The following is a 21936-nucleotide window of genomic DNA, read 5'->3' on the forward strand; positions in this document are numbered from 1 at the left end:
GATGTTTTCCTTGAAGATGTAATAGTGTGGGTCAGATCCCCAGGTGATATAGATCAGGTCAGTGAAGCTGTACAGATTTATACCAGCTATAATTCTGCCTGTTAAGTTTTTACTTTCTGTTAAATTCAGAGGAATATAAACAATAAGTTTAAAGCCACATGTATTTTTCAGCTTGATTCCATTCATCAGACTATGGTACCTTAATAATATGTATTCTGACCCTAACAGTCCTTTCAGACTGTAGGTGGGTACAGCCTTTAGAGAATATTTACACTGGAGCAGATTGTCAACCTGGTAGACTGGATGTTTGACTTTAATTGCTGTTACTTTAGATTGTATTTCCAAGTCTTTGTTTACAAGAAACAATGAAGTTGCTTTATTTAACTGAGAGTAATAGGAAGCATGGGCTGCCCAAGTTCTCATGAAGGTTTGCTCCTCTCTGTATAGATCTCAGATGTCACCTTAAACACAGACCTTGACAAGGCATTTAGGAGTATATGGTTTTACATGGATGCCCCTTGCATTTCTGTTGATAGGAACATTATATAGGGAAATTCCTCCAGTGAGACAAGAATGTGACTTTAACACTGCTGGGGGACAGTGATAAGGAACAAGGGTGCTACTACCAGCAATGTACACCAGGCAAAGTGTGTCTACACTACACATCACAAGTAGGTTTTGATGGCCCTTCAGAGTCTATGTTAAAGGCCTTATTTGCTGCCTGTACCACCAGAAGAATATGGCCCTTGGTTCAGGCAGGGGCTGTTCTCCTGAGAGGCACAGTGAGGCTGCAGCCAGGCTCTAAACCAGCCCTGCCACTGGTGAAGCTGTGCCAGGAAAACGGACAAGAGACATCTGCAGTGCCCGCTCTGGCTGTGCAGTAACTGTTGAAGAGGGAGAACCAAGACCATCAAATCCAGGAGTGACAGGGTGAATGACAAGCAATAGTTCAGCCTTTGGAAAAGCAGCCTGTGTTTCTCTGCACAGCCACCCAAGTCAACCAGAGGAAAGTGGCATCTGGGCTTCAGATTTGGTTCGCCTGGTGTTGGAGCTCGGAAAGAAGTGTGAGGAATGGAGATGAAACTTCCCCACTGGCATCAGCTGGCACAAGGACCAGGAATTCATCACTGTATAAAAGAATATGATCGAGTACACAATTTTCACTGTTCTGTGTGACCTGAAGAAAATTTCAATAACCACTCTTATTTTCATATGATAAATCCTCATCTGCTTTTACTGACTATAAAGAGCACAGGTTCCTGCCTTAGGTATTTGCTGTTTACAAATTGGATTTTCTTTTGTTTTTGAGCATGCTGTTCTAGGAAAGAATCTTTTGTAAATGCCTAATTGCTTTGTAGGCCACACATTATTTGATCCTGGTGGTCTACGAAGTACAATAAAAGTAGACTCACAATAGCCTTCTTTAAATCATGCTTGGCACTTGACCATGAACATGCATGTATTCTGGGGTTTCCATTTATTAAAAATCCAGCACATTTTATTGAGCAAATTAATGTTTCAAAATCACAATGAAATACCACTATTACAGCTGATCTTACCTAGAAAAATATGGCACTAAACCTAACGAGAATGAGCTGTTCTCTCTCCCTTTTACATATGCTGCCGACATCCATATGTGGCGTTACAAAAACTGTCTTTGGCCTTTTTAGAAAAATCTTAATGTGTATTTAAATGAAAACATAAGTGGACTACAATCCTCTGAAGTACTTTATTCAATTAACTCTTTTTTTTCTTTCCTCAGTAGAAAGATTTGAATTATTTTATATTGTTTTGCTCCCTGAAAATCTCTGGTGTGATTAGTATGATGATGCCATTTGTGCCACTCCGTGTACATTTATGTCGTATTTTTCATTTATAACTCCTTGATTCAGATTTTTATGGTGAAACCATTAAGAGTCCAGTACTGTAAAAAAGACTTAGACCCAGGTCCTGGAAAAACACGTATACCTATGCTTAACTTGACTGCTGAGAGTAGTCCTGGTAGCAAAGTTAAGCTTGGTCATAAATGCAGTATTGTGGCTTTCTCTGTTTCAGTAGCCCTGCTAGCTGCAGTGGGACAACCCACAGAATTAAGGTTGAGCATATTGTGTAGGTCCAAGGCTGAAGTTTTCTCTGGGATAAAAGTATAGGATCTTAGTCCAAATGCAGCTGATCTTAAGAAAAAAATGTAAGCAAATGGTTTCAGCTGTTTTTATGTCACTTAAATCAAAAATATACGAATGGTGTGATATTAGAAACCTTTCTTGGCTTATGAAACTAAAAAAAATATTTAAAACTTTTTTTTTTGCAGGTAATTAGTCTTCAAAAGGCAGAGAAGTGTTGAGGGTTATTTTGAAAATGCCAGATAACTAATATTTTTTCTAACCAGTCATTCATGTGTGCATACACCCATAACCTAATTTTAAAAATAAGAAATTTCATAACTGCTCACAGATTGTTCTGTATGTGCAGCAGCCAAATAGACATGAAATACTGAAACAGATTTAATGGAGCAGTTGTAGTCTATTGGGGTTAAAAATCTCCTGTCTACAGGAATTTAAATATGCATTTAAATAATAGCCCATAATAATTCAAAGAACTCCTATGCTGTATAGAAGAAATAGAACAGTTGATAATAGAAAGTCAGCCGAGTTATCATAAAGATATTCAGAGACTCCCGTAGCATGTGGGTTCATAGGGTAGGGAATGACGCCATGGACATCAGTGGCTCCTACTTACCCAGGCTGTCCACCTGGCTTTCAGAGAGGTGATTCAGCTGCCACATTTTGAGCCGGTCACTCACATTCCTCTGTGTTTATTCATTCACCCAATCAGTCCTATTAAAACCAAAGGGACTCCTTGGGAGAATAGCGTTTCTTGTCTGTGGGCAATGGGTTCTTGATTTGACTCCAAGAAAGTGAGATGCAGCAACGCTGTGCTGCCCAGCTGTGGCAGAGTGTTTTGGTAAATTGGCATATAGCCTTGGCAAAGGAAACATGCTGAAAGGCATCCACTCCAGGATACCACTTCCAAATTCGCACATGCTTTATCATCTCTGTTTACTGAAGAGACTGTCTTCCTTCAGCAGGACAAATGTACCAAACAGGAGGTCATAATCCTTGCCAGCATTCTGGAATACAGTTTTTGTAAGCTAACAGTCCCATTTGCTCATATTTTCTTCTTCTTGGTATATTGTCTTATTTAACGGCATCTGTGATCTTCTATGTGTTTTCTGCACTCACACACCCAAGTACTGAACTTGCTAATGAACACTTACACAAACATCTTGATTACAAAAGCACTGGTCACAACAGTAAAGCTATTCATGAGTTTAAAGTCATGAAGAACTGTGCCTGCAGGATTAGTGCCTTAATTTCATTTCCTTTTTTTTTCTTTTTTTTTTTTTGTTGTTTGTTTAATATTTTAAATTGATTTAAGTAGTTTTTGTCATTATAATTAAATACAGGTGAAGAGAAGCATTTTTGGATACTTATCTTCCTTTCATCTTTATTAAAGTTTTTCTTTTATTGAACTGGAAATATATTAAACTTTTCACCTTAGACAGCAGGTTGAAGTATGACAGTGTAATCCAGATGGGAAACACAGGAAGACTTGGATAAAAGAAAATGAACTGCAAAGGGGCTCAAGCTGACAAAGTTGACAATGCTGTAATACTACCTTTGACTCTGTCTCGAGCTGTTTGTTTTTGCAATGAACACAAGTTTCCATTATAACATTCGCCTGTATGAAAAACTATGGCAAGACTTTGGTTTCCATGGTGACACTTCTCTTTTTCATACATATTTATCATTAAAAAGCAGGAAGCCCAGCCTTTTCTATCTGAGAATGTTACTTTTAGCACTTAATAATTGAAGCGAAAGCTGATTTATTTTTTATGTCAGGGTGTTTTACACACATTCCTCTATCAGTGAAAACTACCTCAGTGTTAGTAATTTATTTTAAGTAGTTTATGCCATACAATACTTCAGGAAAACATTTCCAGGTTTTAAAACTGGAGAGCGGCCTGCCTTTCCTCCACCCAGTTTCAATTGGCACCACAGGGTATCAGGGCTAAGCTTTCAAACTGTTTCAGAGCACACACAGCTCTACACACAAAGCTTTTGGCTTCATTAATATGATGTGCAAGAGACGCAACATTTCTGGTTCCTGCCAGTGACCAGAGAATACTTGCAAGAGTAAAATATTTTATGAAATTAACCTTTTTGGAAATAGAAATACTCTGTCTTTACCTGGCTGGCAATCTTTTGCATTTACACAACAGTATTGCTATTTTTTTCCTCCTCCACAACAGAGCTGAAACTAATAAATAAGCTAGGATGGCCACTGTGTAAGTTTTCCTATTCTTCAAATCCATACTTCAGCTGGCAATTTGCTAACATTTCTCAAGTGAAAAAAGTTAGAAACTCAATCCAAAACAATTTTTCCATTCTCAGGTTCCCAAGCTGATGCCTTTTATTAGCAGAGCTTTGCATGGTGGAGGAAAGATACCCTGGTGAAATATGTTGTCTAATTAGTTTTGAATCTAAAAGCACCGAGGATATGTGACATAATTAAATATACAAATGCTACTTGAACTTAAACAATTCTTACAGAAACTGAGGTAACATCAGAATGATACATTCAGAAATGTGTTAAGCACCAATGAGCAAGGTCTGTACACTATATTTACTAGCTGGAGTGGGTCATTCACCTGAGGTGCCTTAGTATTTACAGTACTCTGCATGTTTCCCAGTCTTTCCCAGCATAACTGAAAAAAAGGATCTTGTAAATCGGTTAACAAACTGGTGCCATAAATCCAAGCTGAGATGTTTGGCCAAACTGGTGGAATCAACTGTGATTTGGGATACTGTCGCCATGCAGTTATGCTGATGAGTACGGTAAAAAAATGCAGGTATTTTTGAACTGAATGGCTGGGAGTCATGACAGCGTTACTCAAAATGGGCGATTGTTAAGTACAATGCAAATAGAGGTGACTATCAGAAAAACAAGGATTAAAAAGTCCTTAGGAAGAACTGTTGCATGTGAAAAATCATGGATAATGCTATAACTGTTTTCTTGCTGGGTTGCTTTCTGACCGCCCCGCCTGGCCAGCAGAGCTGAGCTGGGTGATGACCTAGCAACCAACAGTGTAAGAGCTGCAGTGGCGTGCAAGGTGAGGGCTCCTCGCCATGATGAGAAGGGGCACAGCAGATTCTTCGACCAAGGGACTGTTTCACCACCTCACGTCAACTGCTTCAGACCTCTAGGGATGGAGTTATATGTGGATGAGAAGAAAGAAGCAAGGCAATGCTGACATGTCTGCACTGCACAGATGGAATTGTGCTGCCTTCATGGAAGTGAACGGAGATGAGACACCCTTCTTTTTCTCCTCAAACATCTCCTTCCAGATGTAGGATGCTGGGGGGAGCTGCTCTCTATGAATGGCCTCTGTGAGGACCCTGTCCACTGATGGTGCAGCTCCTCTGACAGACTGTGGTTTCCCTTTATTTGGGAAACCAGATATTCTCATTTAAGAAAATTTTTTGTTAGAGATTTATTTTTATTTTTTTTTATTTTGAGGTTGTTGAGCAGCATTGTTATGCTGTTGTGCATTTAGCAGTGAAAAATTAACAGCTATTAAAAAAAATATATACTTCATTAGATTTACATTACAGTAAACAGACAGCTAGATAGCTAAATAGATGCACTTTCACATATATGTACTTCCCACCTACATTGGTGGTTAAGTATTGGTGGGCAATGAAGTGGTAAGAAATATCAATAAAGTTACTAATATTGAACAGGCCAAACACAGGAATACATATATATATATACTGTATTATGTCTACACATATTTATATGTGAAGTCAATAGTTGAGGTTTTTGAAAGCAGTATCTATGTTACATTTTATAAAACATTTTTGAGCTATTCAATGGTCTTAGTTTAACTATCTCCATCCTTTGTTTTCGTATAACCCAATAAAGACAATCTTTTTTTCTTTCTGGTAACTTGGTTGCTCACACCACATGCAGCTGGTTCAGCCTAGGCCTTGGTCTTTTCTTCTGGATTTATTTATCTTTCATTGTAGAGCAGAGGTGGTCTTTTATATATGCACTAATAATGTTTACATTTCTAAAATGGAACACAGACTTTCACTTGAGGTAAAAGATCACAAGGTCAAGGAAACTCAGAGATTAGATCTTCTGCCTAAGCAGACTGCAATGTAGTAAAATGTTGGAGATCTTGATCGGTAATGCTAATACCCTCTTTCAGAGCCAGAGGCCAAGGCCGTTTGTGCACCAGCTTTTTTGTTAAAATCACCTTCTAAAATTTCTTCTAATTACCCACTCACACCAGTAAAACCTCAATCGACCTAACTAGCAATGGGGAGCATTAGCATATTTCAATTTAGTGTTATAGCTTCACCGTGATCCAGCCCTGGCAGAGAGAGATGCCACCTGCCAGCTGCCCGCTCACACCTCCTGCCCACCATCAACAGAAGTGCATTGGTGGCAATGAAACAGCAAGAAATATTAGTGTACTCGCTGGTAGTATAGGCAGGTCAAACACATGATTCTGATTTTTAGTAGAACAAATGCACCTATCAACAGCTTTGAAATGAAGAAAGTGAAAGTCAGCATCCTGGAGACAGGGCTGTTTTGGTAGCAATGTCCCTAAACAATTAAGTCTGACATGCTGCAGTAAATCTCTAGAGGTAGGGTAACTCATGAGATTTGAATTGGTGGTTACATTTAATTCATTCAGATACGGTGAGACTAAATTAGTAAAAAATATGTGGGATAATGTTCCAGCAGGTTTTCTTCAGAAGACTTTTTGCCCTGTATAAACATCGAGCATCACCTCTGTAATGTGCACGTTGTTTCCACAAGCAGTCCAAGTATACATCTTGTTTTCCTCTCAGCCCCCACAGTGTGCTTTAAGATGGACACTTTAGGCCTTGCTCAGCCCAGTTTAGATTTTGTGCCTGTGCCTGACTCAAGAAGTTGAGTTTAACTTTCTCTGTTGGACTGTTGTATCTGTAATAGTTTAGGACTGCAAGATCAGCAAAGTTAATGGGAGAGGTAACATCTGTTGTGAAAGAATCTAAAAGAATTGAAAGATACAGAGGTTCTAGAATAATTTCTGTTATTTTTACTTGCCTTCTTTCAAAAAAAAATTATGGAAATACAAAAAAGATTTCAGCAGAAAAAAAGGTTTGCCTAGATTACCAGCTTTTTTGACTGAAGTATTTTGACATTTTTGATCTGAAATACTGTTTCTAGTTTGCCAGCCAGAAACAAACGTTTGTTTTGGGCAATATCAATCTGCTTCATATTTGAGTGCCTCATGGGATCTGTAGTTGTCAGGCTCTTACAGCCTCCTTGTTCGCTTGGTCATGCTTCACAGTCAGCCCGTACTCGCACGGTCAGCAGTGGCCACTCCCTGGTAATGAATCATTACAAAGCTCATGTGAAAGAATATGTACATTCCCCTGCTTGTAAAAAGCCCCTGTTGCTGGGCTTTGTGGGGGAATTTTTGTTGCAATGCTGAGAAAGGAAAAGAGTTCCTTTCCTGTGGTTAAGTCTTCAAAACTACTTTTCCGTTCCCCCGCAACTTCCCTCTCCCTCTGCACAAAGATCCTTCTTTGTCTTGCAAGGTGCTCTGTGTTTTGTGCGTACCCTTTATATCCCTGAAATCTAAAAGCACCTTTCTTTTGTACTGAAACACATGTAAGGCGTACTGTGTGTGGATGTTCCAGCTGTATAACTGTACAGAACACAGAGGTGTCATCCAAACATGCAGCCCTTTATTGCCTAAACAGGGGAAAGTGGTGTCTGTAAATGGTGAATGAAATGGGGACTGTTAACCTTCTTGGGAACATGTCCATGGGTACGGAATGTGTGCAGCCCACCAGAGATGAGAAACATAGGATAGATGCTTGAGCAGAATCAGAGGCATTTATTTAGTTGCAACCATGATGAAAACGGAGCTCAAATCAGTCACTGCAAACCCAGACAACTTCGGGCTAGAATTCTGGTTCCAGCCAGTTTCTAAAAATAACATGAAAGCTGTGGTGAAAACTGATAAAAGCTTGGAAATACCAAGCTACAGCTGGTCACTGGGCTTGATTCACTGCTGTATTCAAGCTCCTTTAACCACCTTTGGCAGGGCAAAGGGTCTTTAAAGTGAGTGTGAATTATATGGTTAAATACTTGCAGCTGATTTATCATAACTTGTGTTGCTGTATAGGGTTATGGAAATATATGTTGTCTAGTCCTATTTTCCTGATCTGTGCAGGTCTGAGGAACTCACGTTTGCAGGATAGCTGCAGCTGGAATATACAGAATGCAGCATAGTATGGGAGGCTCGAGCCCAAAACAAAAGCTCACACTTCTCAGTATAGGATGTTGTAATATACTAAATATATCAACATTTAAATTGAATTATTTGTACTAAGTAAAAATTGAAAATGTTAGTAACAAATTCAGACATCATTCTATGTAGGTTTCTGTACTTGGCTACAATAATCGTACATACATAAATAAGATCCAAGACATGTATCATACTCTTCAGGATTTTTTTTTAAAGATGGTAAAAGTCTAAAGTTCACTGTGTAAATACCATCTAATGAAATTATTTCACTGTAGTTTTAACATCATTATGCAAAATGCCCAGAATATGTTTTTCTCAGGTTCCAACTAATCCAGCTGAATCTGTTTTAAATAGCTATAACTGGTGATTTTCTAGATCAAGGGTCTTACTCAGATCAATGACAGTAGCTTGTGTATATTGATTACTAACCATGCCTATGAAAATATCATTTGTTACCTCGGGAATGGCAGTGGAATGAACAAGCTAACTCCAAATTGGAAGGGGATCAATGTGTTGCATGTAGATAAAAAGAAGCATGTTACCTGAAAGAGCATCAATTTTTCATGGGCTGTGGACAAAACACGAAAGAAAAAGGAATTCACCAGGTCAGACACTTAATTACTGAGGTCTTGTATTATTTTCTTCTAGCAAAAGAGTGAACCAAATTTGTTTTTCAGTTAAAGAGAAGGAGGAAATTCTCTAAAACATGGTGAAATATATGGGGCATATCCATTAAAGGTGAAGATAGATGCTGTGGTATTACAATCATACCTAATGGTTTAGAAACAGAGACTAGTCTATAATCTTATAATAAGTACTTCTGGGCAGACATGCTAAGCCACCCAGGGGTGAACAGCTTATGCACATAAACATCCCAAATGGGTTCAGGCTTCCAGGAGAAGCTCACTTCTGCTATTTTCCTCAGATATATGAAATTTGGAGTAAAGTATATCATATTCCAAAAGTATACCAAATTCAAATTGTATTATCATATTGGAATCATATGCACAAACACGCTTCCTTGGAAGCACATATTTCATAATATTTCTTCCCTTACTCTGGGTTTGACACTGGGATGGATTGGCAGGTCATGGTAGATCAGCTTTTTTTCTGATAGAAGAAAGATTAAGTCCACAGCTCAGCAGCACCTATTGCCATTTCAGGGGGCACGGGGTGTTCTACAAGGACACGGAACATGAAGGGCAAAGTACACGCTGTGCAGAGCTGCTCTGTTGAAGTGCAGAGCAACCCCCAGGCAGAGGAGATGGGTTTGCCAAGCAGAAGAGCTGCTCACGTCCTGGAGCTGGACGAAGCGTCTCCTGTCTCTGCAGAGCCGGGTCCATGCTGCTGGCTGGCTTTGGGTGGTCACTGAGAAAGCCCGTCACTTGTCCTGTAGCAAAAGGGGGAGGAGGGAGGAGAGACTTCCTTTACCTGGAGAATGATCTGATGGAAACACCCCAAAGGCAAATTCTGTGGTGTTTTGGGACTGTGACCTTTTGACTGTCTTGATTGTCCTTTCTGGCATGCAGGTGGCAAACAGCCATGTGTTCAGCTATGCTACCAGACTCAGGAGAAAGTAATTCTTCCTTCTTTTCTGGCACTAATTGAATACTAGTCTACAGGCACTTAGCTCATCCCTGAAAATCACAATTCCCTGATGCACTCCAGATCTACCTAGCGGGATCTGTAGGAAGTTACTCAAGTCTAAAGTAACACAATTTTTATGTGGTGCTTTAATGTTGAGGAAAAATAATGCAGGTATTGTAATCAGTGAAGAGTGGTGAACTGAAAAAGTCTCTCAATTGTTAGCCTGTTTTTCATTACTTTCCTACCTGATCTCCACCCTATGAAGTTTCCATAGCAATTCTTTCACATTGTGGTGTTCTGAAATGCATGGAATATACTGGCAAAAGATCTATTTTCTAATTTTTGCATGAGTATTCAATTTTTTCCCCTCCAAACAGAAAAAGGGAAGGGACTGTTCTGAGCCAGAGCTATAAGATAAAAAAGAAAATCTTTTATTAATTCCACATTTTTATTTGCTCCTGTGATTTTGGGACACACACACACACACCCCTTGTGGTATTTGAAGTCATTTGGGAATTTGGCAATAATAAGTGAAATTATGTTATTAAAATTAGGAGAAATTACACAGTTTTCAGTCATTAGTTTGAAGGATTTCCACTGTATGAGCTGACATAATCCGAAACAGCCTGTACTTCTCAGATTTGCTGTTGACAGTAACAGAGTAAATAAGAAAACAAGTGAATGCAGGTTTTCTGCTTTATTAGGGATGAGCACCATGTAGCCAGAGTTTACAGATTGTTCACTACCGCTTCAAATAAACAATCTTCTACAGTGTTACTCCCCTAAAATATTTTTGCATGGATGAAACAAGTTAACTACATTCATCCACTGATGGAAAAGCATAAGAAGTTGAAAACACAAGTACTACTGTGGCTCCGAGAATTTACAGCTTAAAGTAAACAAGTTAGCTCGAGTGTTAATCCTTTATTTGTTTTTAAAAATTGAGGGAAGTTTTTAAAAATTGAACTCACACAGAATTTGGCATCTGGACATATTGGAGGAGTGACATCCTCATCAGAAAAGAAGGAAGTGTTGATATTAGTCAGCTAAACTAGATTCATGCTCTTTTCTGCTTCTGCTGCCGTTGGTTTTCCTTTGCTTCCAAACACTAGACAAATGCTAGCTTTCTGGTTTGTTTCAAGCGAGATGATTAAATGTAGACACTGGCTAGCTTGCAAAAAGGAAAGATCGTCTCACAGAATTAGCACCCTTGTTATATGGTTCAGATTTTAAATCAAAATTAACAAATAAAACTGTCACGCTATTGTATATGAACCATAAGGGCAATTTTTACATGTATAAACACTGATTAGCATTTCACTTCAATTTGTTAATTTAATTAGGTATTTTCAGAAATTTTAAATATTGTTTGAGCAGAAATCCTGTATTTAAAGCTTTTATATGAAGGTCACATGGGCAAATCTTGTTTTGCCAGGTGGACTGTCTACAGTGTACAGAGTCTTGATAAAAACCAGCTGCAATTGCCTGATACTGGTTAAGACTCAAAAATCAGACTGTACAAACAAATATATCTTGGCCCTAGATACTTGCCACATCTGCCAACAATTAGTTATATATCAGGACGAGAAAGGGGCACAGAATAAACAAGATCTGATTTCAGAATAAGCAAATAAACAAGGAGCTCTGCATCACTATTCATCAAGTGGACGTGGAATTACCTAAGTCGTAGGCTTAGGTTCAGAGCTGTCAATCCTTTAGGTTTAGCTAAAAGTATTAGGTAACAAAAGATCTGATTGACAAATACTTTGCAGATGCTCTGAGAGCAAGTTCGTTATCCCACCTGCTTGCCTGCTCAAGAGTGCCATCCCAACACTCAGACAGGGTGCTCCTGGGGGACAGATGCTAGGGGTGACCTGGCTGTGGGAGTAGAAAAAGCCATTTCTGAAGAGCTTCGTATCCTGATCGTTAGGGTTTCTGCAAACAGTGGTGCTATTATGACACTGGTGTTGTGAGATATCTGTCTGTTCAGAATTAGGCGGGAATCTGAAACAAATTAATGCTAACATTTTGGACTGAAAGGTAGTTTTTAAAACGAAGTGTTTTATTAGGATTGAAGGAGGGAGGGAAGCTGAGAGTGAAAATACCGAGGTTTCCTGGCTTGCAGAGTTAAGTTGCTGTGTAAAGAAACCATGAATCCTGACTCCCATCTTGCAGGCAAACTGTTCCAAGTTTTGAAGATTTTCCAAAACATTTTGACCTGTTTCTGGAGAGCATGAAAATGAAACAATGTTGAGTTTCTGTAACAAAGAAGCATTTAATGACAATAAAATTGACAAATAATAGGCCACGTTTACTTTACTATCTAGACAAAGCAAGTCTTTCTGATATTGTGTTTCACTTGAAAGATTGTATTCAATTAAAATCAAAGCAGGAAAGGAATTTTATTACCTGCGTGTAACGTGGGATGTGATATAATGACCTTCATTCAAACTCTCAATCATTAAAACTCTCTAACTGGTGACCAGGGAGGACTTCAAATTCAGGTCCAACAGCCGCAAAATATGAATAAAAGCTATAGCTTAATTGAATTGGTGATTCTAAATCTTAATACACAAATAGCATAAGAAAATCAGGTCTGTGGAAAAATAAGTTTTCGGTCTAACGTATTACATTTTATTTTGAACAATTCTTCAGCTGAGTTGTGCTGGGTGAAATATAGGAAGACACTCCACACTCTCAGGTCTCTCTGATACCCCAATTTTATTCTCTCTAATGAACCCTCTGATGGTTGGCAACAGCAGTATCCTGACAACCACAAAGAACAAGCTACTGCTCTCTTGCGCAATGCAATTTCTATGGTGGACCAGGTCCAGAGCTCAATTACACCAGAGCAAATCAAGAGTAAATATTCCTCTGAGGCCTGATCTGAATGGCATATGAGAAACGGTGGGTTTGTGTCTACAGAATGGGAATTCATGAACATGTTTTTTTTCAATACTAGATTGATAATGGTCATATAATTACACATTCAAGGACCCTTATCACATATTCCACTGAAATCAGCCTTCAAGATTTCTACTGATTCTGGCCAGCTTTCAGTAAGGCTTGCAGACAGCAAACAGGCAGAGTGAGTAGGTTATAAGTTATTTTTCCTAAGCTTTGGGGAAATCAATTTTATTCAGAGTATCTCTGAATTAGGACACAGGCCTTAAAGGGACCTCAAAAATAATTTCCTGTCCTTTCATGCAATGTCAGAGTCAACGCAGAAGCTCATAATGACCCATTTAAATTTTACGGGATAACCAGGCTTAAGGGTTGCAATCATTTTGTTTTCTCATGGATCAGAAAGAAGGACATGTCCCGGTCAGTAATACTGCAGTCGTGTCCAAACTGAAAACTAAAAGCTTTCCTCAGAGACACAAGTTTCAGAGAGGAGGAGATGATACCTCTTCTCCACACCTGAAGTTGCTGTGTTCAAAGTTCAGAGATCACAAGGAGAGAAAACACAGTAAAACCCGAATTCTAATCTTACCTCACACTGCCTTAAAAACTCACATATATACAATGGAATGTTTTGCCTGAGTTAATTAAAAAACAGTCTTTTCATCTTATTAACTATATTTAACCAACCCAGTTGAAAGTTGCTTAAAAAATCAGGAATTGGAAAGGAGCTCATTAAAAACTGAATTAGCATTTCACTGATTTGAGTTTAATATGATTGCATTTATACAGCACAGAAAAATTACCACTTTATTAGAAGTCATTTGTATACTTAACTGCTGTATGAATTCACCTTTGATGTAGTGGAATAGTATTTATATCAACCGTTAAATATTATAAGGTAATTAGCCTTGATCTGTTCTGCTTCTAAACAGTAAGTTATTAGATGTGTGTGTTATAATACAACTCTTATGACTTGTGGCTCCAAAATCTCCATGAATCTATTGGAATATGTCTCTGTAGTGGCTTATCCTTATTCCAGGGAAATAATTACTTTAGGAAAAGTCTTACAAACATAATGTTGATCTGTCAGGACTCTAAAGCCCAGTTTTTCTCTCTAACCATCACAGAATTTGGAAGCTGTCTGCAAGAAACTTGGCCTGGTGTTTCTTCTGGGAAAGATGTTGTAGCTGAGTGACAGTGTGCTCAGAAGCTGCCCCAACACCTGAATGCCCCAGGGAAGCTCTCCTCTGACTTTTGTGTCCTAAAATAAAAGTACAATAGGAGAAAGAGTAGTATAAATATATACTGCATATATCTAGAAAATATGTGATCATCTTTGAGTTCTGATGTTTCCTGATGATTGCAAATGTGGAGGTGTATTTTTAAACCACATTTCAGAGCCACTAACTCTTTTTTTATTCAGGAATCCAAGTGGTGCTAAAGCAAAGTGCTCCAGACTGATGTAAACGTGCCTTTTAAAACAGAACCATGACTGAGTCCTACAATCTTTCATCTCAAGGACACAACATCTTTCTGTACATTCAAAATGAAGAAGTAAGGAAGGAAGGAAGGAAAGAAGGAAGAGAGGAATGGAAAGGAGGGATTAGAAGAGGGAAGGAGGGTGCAAGAGAAAGAGGGAAGGAGGGAAAGAAAAAGAAAATATTTCAAAATACTTTTTCTCTTTGAACTACTGGGAAAAGACTGAAGACATTCAGTAGTTTCTCTTCTGGGATTGCCTGTCTAAAATATTATTTTTTTAGACATATAAAAAATATTTATAAAATATAAAAACCATATTGTTATGAATGTCACACGCAAAAAACAATTACTACTACAGAGATATTGTATACTTTTCCCTTTGAACAATATTTCTGTGGCTTAAAGGAATATTCCCATTCATGTCTATGGTTAAGGACTTTGAAAGGTGCTCAGCAGTGACTCTTAATCTTAGGTGAAGTTTATGCAGAAGAGCACACTTCCCAAAGAATCTTCCAAAAGCATGTTTAGTCTTGATTTACAAGGGATTGAGACACTAGAAGCTGATCTCTATGCTGATTTAATTTTTGTTTCCCATAAAATACAGTCTAAACATTGCCATATTTCATTTACACCATATTAATTTTGCCATGTGACTACTTTATAAAGAAATGTGATTAGGAATGCTAACTCATTCTTACAAGCCATGCAAAAAAATGAACTTTTAAAAGCTTTCAATTCTTAGCAAGTTAGCTAGTTTCAGAAAGACAGTTTGCAGGGGAAACCCTAAACTGTTACTTCTCATCTGAGCCAACATTTCCTTTTTCTTTCCAAGAAAAGCAGGAAGAAGCATGATCAGCTGCAACTGCTATCATGTTCTGCATTTCAGCAAAGTTTGGTGTTCTTTTAAATGGTGTTTTTGTCCCAGTCTTGCAAGAAGAAGAGGAAGCACCAGGGTTATTATCTAACTAGACAGCAAGTCTCCCTCCTAGATTCTGTAAAACTTCTATTGGTCTGTCTAGGCACTTATGGCTCATATGTCCCTGAGAATCCCTTTTAGCTACTTAAAAAGAGGCAAAGATCCCCAAATTCTGTTATCCTTTTTTTTTTTTTTCCTCAGTCTTGAAGCAGTTGATAAGTCTGTGTGTGTTTCTGTGTGCATTATTCAACTATGGATGTGTACTTGTGTAAAATAATGGATTAATTAAGGACAGCTGAATTGGAAAAGTATGTGCGCTTTCTTCTTAAAAAAATATTTATTTCCATGATTGTTGTGAATGAATTCACAGGATCTTTCACAGTCCCTCAAAAGACCAGTTTCTAGGGCTTGCAGACCTCTGTTTGTAGGATGAGAGCTTTATTTCTGAAAGGAAAAACAGATTCTCTCATGTAACTATTGCCGTATTCCTGGAGGAGTCTGTGACTGTGACAGGGAACTGCCTTGCCTTAAAGATGGGCTGCTGTCTTCTGCAGCAAGAGACCTTTCATGGAGAGGCCCTGTCATATTCTGCCTGGCTTTTGAGGGTTAGAACAGCAAAGCCTATGCTTTGTGTTACTATGTACTCCATCCTACAGCAGGTTCACACATGAGGTTTAACACGAGGTTCAAATTTCTAGTAATAATAAATGGGATGCATGTATATATATACACACACACATATAAAATTCTGTAAAAATCTCAATAGCCATCAGTGGTGAGTATTCTGAGGATAAAAATTAGTCAACTTGAGTATTCTGAGGATGAAAATTAGTCAACTAAGTCAAAGGCATACTCCTTGAGTAGTGAGATATGCTGCAGAAGCAGCAAATGCTTGTGTCTTTCTATGAGTTTCTCTCTTGCTAACACTATCAGGCACAACAAGAAGAAAAATCTCTGTGTAAAGAATGAAAAGCTTTCTCTCCACTCCCCACCCCCCACCCTCCGTGCCTTTCTTCACTGTCCAAACCATTTTTTCTTATTTAAATATGGAAAAGCAAAGCTCTGAATACATTATAAAAGAAGGTGTTGAAAGAAGATTAATAAAATGTGTGTCATCTTTTGCATTCATGGTTTCTATTACAGAGGGACCTGGAAAGACTGTAGTGCACACCTCTGTCATCTTTTTCCCTAGACATAAAATAGTAAGGAAGGCATAGATTAGAACTGAACATGCTTCGATTCTTGTCACTCGCATACAAATGTATGTGGATGACATAGCACTGCTTAGAGTAAATCTGTTACAGAGATAACTCTCCTGTCTCATACTGATTTCAATTCTACTTGTTACTGGTTTAGTGATAATAGACGTGTGTTAAACGGAAATAAGTCAAGGTCATGGTTTTGGAGCATCAGTGAAATTCATCAGCCTGAGTCCATCTTCCAATATCTTCTCTGACTTGTGTTAAAACTTTTCTTTTTCAGATGACTTCTGTGAAGAATTCTTATAGTGTTCCAGCAGCATACTCCTGTATGATATTCAGAACCCCTTAACAGGGAAATTATAGTACCTGTCAAATCGATGTTCAAACACTACTGTGTTTCTGTGGGATAGTTTTCATTTGCTTTGTTATTTTTTGTTTCCAAAGGGAAAGACATATTTGTACCAAGTTGAGCTCAAGATAATTATTATCACAGTATGTTAAATAAAGGAGCCAGCATATATAAAGACTGATTATTGGCTGAATATTTTGCAATCAATTTACAGTCTCAGAATGAAACATCCTTTTTTCTTTTTTCAATTCTTTGTAAAGCCATTTGTAATAATGTTGTTTTCTGGAAAGCGTATGCTGACAATTACTAGTGTGATAATGTAATATTAATGTCACTAAGCTCAAAACCAGTCACATGTTTAGCTCTTTCTTCAGTCGCTGATGGTTTTGTTTAGGATGTGGATGGAAGCTGACAGCTGTGCCTGTGCACAACCAGCTCTCTGAAGTTGCCCACTTGTCTTTGGGAGCCTCACGGCTCTTTCGCCTGGGCTGGGCTGAAGGTAAAAATCTTTGCTGGTCAGTGCTAGGCCAGTGAACTGACTGTTTCACTGAGATGTGTTGAAGAAGTAGTAATGGTGGATATTCCAAGTTCATTGCTTAAGTCAAAATGCTCCTGGTTCTGAATTTGCTTTGCTGGTTCTGGACCTGTCACCTCCTATATGTTTAATTTGGGACTCAGGAGGTTTCATTCTGCTCTTCAATCTTGTTTAGCATAAGCATGGAGTCACCTGACCAATGTGGAGCTTTATTTTATATACACAGGCTATTTAATTCTGTTTAATTCTTTCATTCTTCTAAAAGACATCAAGATGACTTCACATTTGGAAATTATACAAAATTAAGAGGTGTTGCAAGTAACTGTGAAGACAGAAAACTAATACTGGCCCTACCGATGTTGGTAATCTGCAGCAAAAGTAAGTTCACATAGGTGACAATCAAAGCAGAAAAATGCAAAATAAGCTATTATGAGATGAAGATAATATGAAACAGAGTTGTTCATGGGGAGGATAATATCTGAAAAGTTTCCGGGTCACAAGGACCTACTGTGAGATAGCACAGCAAACTGGTTGAACTTATAAGTGGCACAACGGGAAAAAAAATTATCCAAATCATAGTTGTCGCAGTGAAAATGTTTTTGATAGAAGAAAATCCTTATTTGCCCTTTTGTGTCTGCAGAATATCTGGAGGCAAAATCACTGTCTCTTGTAAAGTATTTTATTCTGTCCCAATTAAACCTTCAGATTTTCCACAAAATGAGAAACTTTTTAGTACTCTACATAGGGAAAGGAATAAAACATATTGTTCTTCCTGCCAGCATGTATGGCTGCTGCTCTTCTGAGACTTTTTAACTGCTTTGTTTGCTTATGCAATAAAGGTCTTATCAAGGATTGCTTGAAGATAAAAGCACTAGTTTATCACTTTCTAAAGTCCAGCCTGAATCAGCATAAGGCAGATTGTTTTAACCGTACTGTCTTGGTATTCTGAATGTAAGGTGCAATATACAGCCAGCCCAGCATGATCCCTCTATAGTCTCTGTACAGTATCCAACAAATCTTAGACATGACCTCATAGTACGGATTTGTTAATCTGGGGGGTGTGTGTGTGTGTCTTTCTTTTTAAAAAAAAAAAATTCTAACAGGGACAATGGTCTTTCCAACTGATTTAGTTTTGCTATACCTGATCTGATTTACAGTTGCAATCAGATGAGATATTTTCCTGACAGAAGAAAAAGTGAATGCTTCCCTTCAATAAGGTTCATTTGGGCCTGCAATGGAGGAGTAGAAATCGGGTCAGCAATAAAAAATGTCAAGCTGTTTCAAATACAGGAGTCTATGAAAGTAATGATCAAAATGAGGTCACTGAATTATCTGATTCTGAAAACAATTGTATTTGTCTGCATGTACTGGACCTTGAGGGTCATAGATACTGAGATGAGAGCAGGAATGAATATGCCTGGGGACCTTGAGAAATACTTGAACTTGTAGCTGCTGTGATCTTTGATTTTGGCATATTCTCCTTGAAAGTGATACTTCAAGGATTGGCATCAAAACTTCTAACTGAAATGTCTGATTGTTTCTTTGACAAAATTCTGTTTATTTCTCCTCCCACAGGCATTACTTCTGAGAACTTCTTTATAGGGCCTGTCAAGAATGCAGTTATTTGTGAGGCATCTCTGGGTGCTGTGTACTCCAGTTTGAAAACTCTCTGAGCAATGCTTTTTCTGGAGTATTAGTGTGAAAAGTGCTATGAAAAAAAAAAAAAAAAAAAAAAAAAAGATGTGAATTAAACACTCAACCCCTTCCCAATTTCAGTCTTTTAATTCTTCATCAGTCCAAGTGAAAATGTCTGTCACAGCAGTCATGACTCATGTACCCCATTATTTTTAAAATGGTGTGTGACTTCTGACATTGTGGCACTTCTGAGTGGGAAGATGGATATTTAACTACCTTTACTGAGTATTAGCTGTTAACTTTTGATAAGCCACTTTTGTCCTGCATTGTGAATGTAGGGACAACTGAGAAATCTCACTGACTGGTTTTGAGTTGCTCATAGACCCATGATGTAGTGAAAGACAGGTGTTCCCATCGGAGCAGTGCCTCTATGCAGGGATAGTCTTCTTCAGAGGAAAGCAGTGGAAGAGGCTGAAACAAGTGTTCCCAATACTATAGCCTGAGGTTTTCCACTCACTGACAAAAGGCAGGGAAGCGTGTGTTACGTATGGAGCTGCTGTGCATCTCCTCTGAATATGTCACCTTTTAAAATACAAAAGTGTTTTCTGTACATGAGTACCTTGAGAAAGCACACAAAGTCACTGAACCAGGTCTTCCTGACCATGTTTTGGATTCTGCTTGTGTTCCTCAGCGCCAGTGCAAATAACGCATGTTAGCACATCAGACTTTCAGAAAGTGACTTGAAGGGAGTAACGATGCATGGATGAGCCAGTGGCATGAACTTTTGTAGCTACCATAAGTTAGTGGACACACAGAAATTTGTTACTTTCATTAACTTGTTTGTATGTCTAGGAACTTCACCTGTCATGTGAAATATTTGTATTTAAAGGCACTCTTAGGTCCATATTATTATCTAAAACTAAGAGCAGAACTGGAGTCACAATGCCTATGAAATGTAGAATATACTTGTTTTTGTTTTCATTCCTCATGGGGACTGTATTAAGGTATTATTTCTCCGTCAGAGGGGTCAGTGCAAAGACAGGTAATCATTTCCCTGGACTAATAAATTACCTAATTTAGGGCCCAATCTGAAGCCAATTAAAAGACCAAGTCTGATTTTGATTTCTTCTTTTTTATTAGTGTAACTTTAATGACTCTAGTGTAGTGGTTCCTAATTTAAATGAGAAAGGAAGGAAGCCAAGAGTTCTGTTAGAGGAAATAGATTTGATCACCTGGGCTTGTTAGCCACTTTCTTTATTCTGAGGCCCTTGCCTTCACTGACTTTTAAGCTGCTTGGCTTTGCTCTAAGTCCTTTCAACAGTCACAGCTTTAAGAAGAAAGATCGATCCAGACTCGCTCGCCAGAGTCCCTCAACTTTCATGGAATTGGTTTGCATTATCACATACTAAACCAGAAAATAGGCAAATTGAGTGTGTTATTAAGTGAACAAAACATGAAGTTTAAAATATTATTACTAGGCTACTTGCAGGTCACCTCCAAAGGACAGGAACAAGCATTTAAGAAGGAGCACATGAAGTACAGTGATTATCTCACTGAATATAAAGCCTTTTAGTACAACACATTCTTCCTTTTTATTTAATTTTCACTGTGTTAAACAGCCTTAATTCCAGTGGAGGTGACCTGCTGGCAAAACAGTGAAACCACAGCTTTTGGACATGAAAATTCAGGTTTTAGATTAGAAGAAAGAACCACTTCAATCAATACTAAAACACATAGTAATTGAAGATGTTGGTATCTTCATAAAATCATGTCTGATACTTTTGTGATGAAAGACATTAGGCATCCATCTGCTTAGAATTCCCCTTAAAATTTCTGTATGAAATTATGTAATAATGTGAACATACTCAAGTTAGAATAAACTGTCTATATGTGAAGATTTCTATATGGATAAGCAACAACCTAATTCTTCAATGAAAGTAAAATCAAAGCGTAGTCACTATGGGAAAGCAGTGATGATATGAAAAACTGATGGAAAGTCATCTTTACTCCTTCCATTCTCACAAACCTGATTCTAGGTACAAATATAAAACTATTATCAATGTCAGTCCCAAATTAAGTAGCTGAAATGGTGATACCTATGTTTTGGTACCTGAATTAAGTTCCTTGCTGAAACTAATCAGTGAAGCCTATTAGACACCACTCACGCTGCAACCGCAACCTGTATTTGGGAGCTGACCCATTCTCTTGAATCCATTGACTGCAATAGCAGACATTTACCAAGTTCACATAAGATCACCTTGCTATGAAGACTGCATTTCCAGTAACTTCATCCAGAAGATGAATCCCACTGAATCCTACCCTGGGGTTCAAATTCAGTTGACTGAACAGAGGGTGCATCACATCATTATAAGTAATGTGCAGTTAAGCAGTTTGTCCTCAGCACCTGCTGATCTAGTGATCTAGGGGACAACAGCTCTAGCGTGACTTTTACCAGCCTGGAAAGTCTCAGGTAATCCAGGGCATTTCAAACAGCAGTAGACACCTGCATGGTTGCAACTGTGGTAAGTCTTACCAAAGGCACACCTCCACCAGCAGGAGAGACATACAGACTTGTAGAGGAAACCATTACACTCCTGTAGCTGCAGCTTCAATTGAAAAACACAAAATAGTTTCCACTTGGTCATTTACAGACAGTTTTCAGGCTCACTCTTCACCCAGTATACCTTGGGACTAGTGTTTACATCATGTGGTAATAGAAAGAATATAGTTTTTCTGCCACCTCTCAGGCACACCGGCACGCCATAAAAATATGGACCAGGCTTTTTCAATTCCAAAGGCTGTTAGAAGCCATCGGCATTTACAGACTGAGAATAGAGTACGTTACTGTAATCTCTTTTCTATTACTGACATTCCTGCTCATGACACAGAGGCTTCTGAATGACTCCACAAAATTAGGGCTGAAACTTTATCAAACAACTTGTGCCTGTGTCTTCT

Source organism: Falco biarmicus, chromosome 5 (assembly GCF_023638135.1).
Source record: "Falco biarmicus isolate bFalBia1 chromosome 5, bFalBia1.pri, whole genome shotgun sequence".
In the NCBI taxonomy this organism is placed as follows: Eukaryota; Metazoa; Chordata; class Aves; order Falconiformes; family Falconidae; genus Falco; species Falco biarmicus.